We start from the raw sequence: 6143 nt of genomic DNA, 5'->3' as shown, positions 1-6143 counted from the left end.
CGCTCATGCACCGATAAGTGCAATCTTTTTTTATTTTCTTTCACTTTTCATGTTTTGTTATCGTTTCTATTATGGCAAAAGAAAGTATGTCACAGTGTTGTGAATGATGAGAGGAGATGATTAAAAAATAAATGAAATTCACAGTGTCAGGCACATTGGGCTTAGAAAAATGTGGAAAAAAGACTGTATTACCTGAGTAAACTAGTATTTGGACATTTATTTGAATTTAATTTGCAAATATAGCGTAACAAAGGGACGGAAGGGTGCAAAAATTGACCGAGATGATAAGTACCAAGATTTCTCGCGAATAATAGTGAACAAAGCCAAAGTGGTTAACTCCACTTTTTGAATTCTTTCAAAATTTCAGTTCCAAAGCACTTATCTTTTTATATTTAAAATAGATTCCCTTAATAATCAGCCTTAACACCGCCAAATGACACAAATTTTTATGGCTGTAGAATAGTAAATAATTTACCTCAGAAGCCAATGTGATTAATAATTTAAGATCAGTAAAATAAATATTAACGTTTATACCTATTGGAAATGGGTTATGAAATGAAATAGTCTTTTATCTTTGTAATATACGATTTTATTTACGGTCTCAGAGGAAACGTCTTTACTCTATTGAATCTTCTGAAGGACTGTTTCTGGGCACCCAAAAGAAAGTTGGGGTCCCCTTATACCTAGAAACTGTTTACACTATGGTATGGCATTGTGCAGTGAGTGACTCGAAGATGGACACCAGATGCATCTGGTGGCAGTCTTAGTGCCTTTGTTTAAAATAACCCGGAGACATTTTTGTCCTCACTTGATTATTTCCATAGGGTGTTGTTAGAAATAATCCAACAATACCTAATGCAATTTCATCAATTTTCTCTACTTCTTCTTTCGCCGAGTTGACACACTTACGACAAAAATTCATTTATTCATCAAGCATAATTGAACATTAACGAAAATAACTAATAATAAAACAGAACGGTAGAAATATAACAATAAAAGTTCTATGACGACGATACAATGCCTGTGATGAGATAAAATGAAGCGATTGACGTCGGTGATGCGGTGTTACAGTAATTGAAGTTGAAGGATCATCTACTTCACGCCATGAATTTCAGGCTTTCGCTGTACCGACAAATTTCAAAAAACCACCATCTTCACTAAACTGCTACGCCCAAAAATGTAAGATCAGAAATAAATTTACAAACGATAACACTTAACACCACCTAACGTTCACTTTTTTTTTTTCGAAAGTTGCTGAGTGAGTCATTCCAACCCAACCAGTGTTTCTAAACAGATTAATTAAAATGAAAAAAGAACGTTCCCTACGTGTAATTCAAACCATCGCCGTAACATTTACCTAACGCTCGTTCTCGCCAAATTGTAAATACTTTACTCGATAAAAAGGAAGAAAGGATTTACGAGCTGTCAGCACCTCGTTGTACTTTTCTCTTCAATTCCACGGATGCAAATTTACCGACGGTGTGCGCCGATTTAAGAGGACAAGTTCGAAGAAACAAACGATTCGACGTTGCTCCAATAATTACGGCTAGCTTATTTTCTTAAAACAGAAACACCGCGCTTTTCTCCCCCCAACTTTCGCAGTTTCTGTAAAGTCAACGTGCGATAAATAACCGCGGTTCCAAAAAAAAAAAAAAAAAAAAAGCGAATAGAAAACCCGAATTCGTAATATAGGGGATTCCGTTCTGTTGCTATAGTTATTTCCAGCTCTTTCATAAATTAAACCGTGCTGCGCATCTAACGGCTGGAAGAAGAGGGGAAAAGAAGGAGGGAAATATGAGAAACAGAAGGTGTAACGCGAAGGATCTATATTTTTAAACGTGTCCTTGCGTTGATCAATCATTCGAGCTTCCTGAAAAGTATGTAGGTGTGCTGAAAATTAATTTACACCTGCCATTTATTCGCATCGATCGATCAGTTATAAAACGCTGGAACTTTCCAAGGGGATTTGCCAAATGGAAAATTTCGTTCTGCTAGATCGGAGAACTGTGCTCTGGCTTTCGTTTCTTAATTGCACGCTAATGCCTCGTTTCTAATTTTTCTGCTCGCGATGGAAAGAAACGTTTTCGAGCATTATCGTCCTTAACGATCAATTTTATGAAATATAAAATGTTTACGTATTACACGATAGGAGTCGTTTCGCATTTGGGACGTCTCAGTCGTTGGAAATCGTTTGAGATTTCGCGAACACGTTGAATATTAATTTCGAATTTTCATGCTTGGAGTGGTTTATTAGAGCACTTAGATTGCGAGGCTGCGAAACGAAATTATGGGGTTAACGTTGTTTTTCACAGGTGAACACGGTGATTATGTTAACTTTCGTTATTAACTGTAGTGTTGTACAATTACTTCCAGCCTTCGTTACCGATCGTTCAACTTGTACACTCGATATTCCAGTAGAACGAATTGACGGAATAAAGAGAAACTTTAAACCAATACTCAATAATGAATTCCATCTTTTTCTCTTATTGTAAATGATCGATAACAGGTTCGTTGTTGATAAGGATTCTTATTAGAAACAGAATATTTGAAGTGTATACGAAAACGAAGTGTTACTCCATTTTAGCGAAATAGTTAAGAAAGTATTTTTTAAATAAAGTTGAGAGTGGAGAAAAAATGCGAGAGGTCTGATAAACGTTTTATTGAAGCTGTGCTTTTGGTAACTTTACACGGTGAAACTTTGAAAGATATAAAAATCTTGAAGACTTGAAACTACCCCTTTATCTACATTGCTGATTCGAACAGATCTTTGGAGTTAATCTCGGAACAATCAAAAGTTTGATTAGAATTTAGTGAAATTTTCGTTAATAGAACGCGATAGAAATGTGGCAAAATGTAGTAAATTTTCCATTTAAAATAACCATTAAACACGGCGCAGATAAAAATATTGTTAATATTTGAAGTATTTATTTTTGGTGAGTACATGAATATTTACGTGACACAGTAATTGGACATAATTTCGACCAATTTGTATTAGAATGTGATACGCGAAAATGTGTGAAACTAGCAGTACGTAATTCTGAAGTACGATAAATGACGTTTCACTTTGATAACGAGGGAGCGTCAACTGAATCCTATTAGAATTAAGAAAAATACGTGGCTATCTTTGGGAATAAGTGCGAAAATATGGAAACGATCGATGGTCTTCTACGACTATTTCGCTATCGAAGATATATCCATAGTTTTGTACGATATATGATAGTTTTATAAAATATATCGATAGTAGTATATAAATCGATAGCAAGAACTATCGATAATAATCGATGGGAAATTTTTGGGAGTCGCTGGATATCGGAATATATTCATAAATCGTAAAACAACAATATCGAAAATATCGAAACTATCGATAGTCGTAAAGAAACATCGATTCTTTTCACCATCGAAAGTATTTCGATAACAGTATAGAAACCTACAGATTTCGCTATCGAAAACTATCGATAATAATCGACGGGAAATTTTCGGGAGTCGATGGATATCGGAATATATTCATAAATCGTAAAAGAAAAATATCGAAACTATCGATAGTCGTAAAGGAACATCGATTCTTTTCGCAATTGAAAATATCAACTATATCGATAACAGTATAGAAACCTACAGATTTCGCTATCGAAAACTATCGATAATAATCGACAGCAAATTACTGAGAATAACTCTCACACATCGGAATATACTCGCAAATCCCAAAACAGAAATACCAAAACTATCGATAGCCACAGAAAAACATCGATTCTTTTCACCATCGAAAGTATTTCGATAACAGTACACATATCTACAGTTTTCCCTATCGGAAACTACATACATATCTCTCCGCCTCTGCAACAAAAGTGTTTCACATTTTTCTTTTTCCATCGTCAAACTGTTACCCCTGTTATTTCAGGTTGATTCGAGAGTTCTATCTGGAGGTGACCGGCAAGAGAACGTAGCGATGGCATTTCGTAAATCTCGCTCATTTAACCGTGTCGGGCGACTTCTTGGGGGCTGAGGTGACGGCGGTGGCGGTGGCGGCGGCTGCGTCTTCTTACGTTGACGCGATAAAGCGCGGTTCAAAGGAGGGCCGGGGGATCTGGTGGGACTCGGATTGACGTCATTCGATGACGTCAACCAGGACCGTACAGAATCAGACCAGGAACCACGTTCAACGCGACGCCCAAATATCCTGGTTGTATGACCTAGTGCGACTGCTCCAGCTGACTCTCCCACACGTTTCGCTATATATCTCTCCAGTTTCTTTTCCACGTATTAGATGTATTACGTAGAAGGTACGGCACGAATGGAAAATGTCGGGAATCTTTGAACTTGTCGCGAATTGCGAAAATACGCCGACGAACTACGATGGAATGAAAAGCAACGTCGACGAAACTTTTTATTCGTGAAATTCTTCAAATTTTTTTTCTCCTTCGAATCTTTCAGTCTTTTCGATTTTCAGGAAGGTGAATGTAAATTTAAGTTAGGAAAATGGTATTTTTAGGTTTGAAGCTTGGTTTCATAAAGTTACCCAAAGTAGGGGTTTAATGAGACCGTTTATCAGACTTGTTGAATTTTTTCTTTACGTTAAGCTTTGTTTAAAGTGATGTGAAATGATATTTCATTTTTGTATACTCCGGGAAATTTTTCAATTTTTCGAACCTAGCATTCTTTTTTTAACCAATTTTTCGAAAATCTTTCTAGAAATTTTGCATACGTATTCAAGTATAATTCGTTGAACCGGTAACGCGTTAAGCTCCACTGTTAGCTTCGATACACTACTTAATTCATATCTCTGCGTACGTATATGCTATGCGTGAATAATATTTACTTCCAATAAGAGTTGGTAGATAGTTCGTCACCAAAAATATCTTACACATTCCTCAAAAACCTACATATGTATCTCGCGTTTGCTTTCGATAAGTTCAATTTTAAAACAAGAAGCAAAGTATAGGAACGTTTGAAAGTTCCCAAGATTTTTGCGATTGTGGAGAACGTTTCGAAAATTTTTGCACCGAAGCACTTTAAACTCGAGATACCAGGAATTGCCTTGGATTCCCTAATTAGCTTCAATACAGTCCTCAATTTGTATACTGATAATATTCAGACTTTGATGGATCAAAAGACAACTCGTTATCGATAAAATCTTGCCTCGCTGTATCTCGCCAGTTTTTCGCATTCTCGCTCATCTTCGCGTGAATTTCAAAAACTTGAAAACTTCGAGACTCCGTGAAATTCGCAAGATTGCGTGAAACTTTCGAACACGGAAGTCTTGAAAACATTTTTAAATGTTATCGATAAAATCTTGCTTCGTTATTTCTCGCCAGTTTTTCGTATTCTCGCCTACCGTCGCGTGAGTTTCATTGAAAAATTGCAACAAGATACGAAAACTGTGAAAAACTGGAAACATTGCTGAAAATGCTAAAATTTGAAAAATTGCACGAAACCTTGGAACGCAAAATTCTTGAAAACTTTTTTAAAAATGATCGATAAAGTCTAGCTTCCTTATTTTTCGCCAATTTTTCGCATTCTCGCTCATCTTCGCCAAAATTTCACTCCCAAATTGCAGCAAGATACGAAAACAGTGAAAAACCGGAAAAAATTCAAGACTTCCTGAAATTTGCAAAATTGCACGAAACCTTGGAACGCAAAATTCTTGAAAACTTTTTTAAAAATGATCGATAAAGTCTTTCTTCCTTATTTTTCGCCAATTTTTCGCATTCTCGCCTACCTTCGCGTGAATTTAATTAAAAAAAAAAAAAAGAAAAGAATCCAAGACTGTGGAATTCGCAAGATTGCGAGGAATCGTGGCGAGCAGAAAAGTCTTGGGAACATTTTTAAATAGTTCTCGTGTTTCTTCTTCAAACTCGAGTCGCCTTGGAGCGTCGTCAGTTCTGTCACACCACTGTTGAACAAAAGGATCTATTTCTATGTGTCCTGAAACAGCCGCGGACTTGCAACAAAGGGGACCACGTGGAAATAGCGAATTGGCTCATCAACACTATTGCGCTCGCTGTTTCTAAGAGCTGCATAACGCTTTCGAATCTGTTATGACACAAATGAACAAACCGGGAAGATTGGTTGCTTTGTAAGGAAGTAGAAAGTGTGATTGTAACAGACTAACAGAGGCAAGAAATTGTAAAAAAGAGGAAAAGTTGAGC

This window comes from Habropoda laboriosa, unplaced genomic scaffold (genome assembly GCF_001263275.1).
Source record: "Habropoda laboriosa isolate 0110345459 unplaced genomic scaffold, ASM126327v1 scaffold186, whole genome shotgun sequence".
In the NCBI taxonomy this organism is placed as follows: Eukaryota; Metazoa; Arthropoda; class Insecta; order Hymenoptera; family Apidae; genus Habropoda; species Habropoda laboriosa.
The sequence above is the reverse complement of the archived record's forward strand: the minus strand, read 5'-3'. Positions refer to the sequence as shown.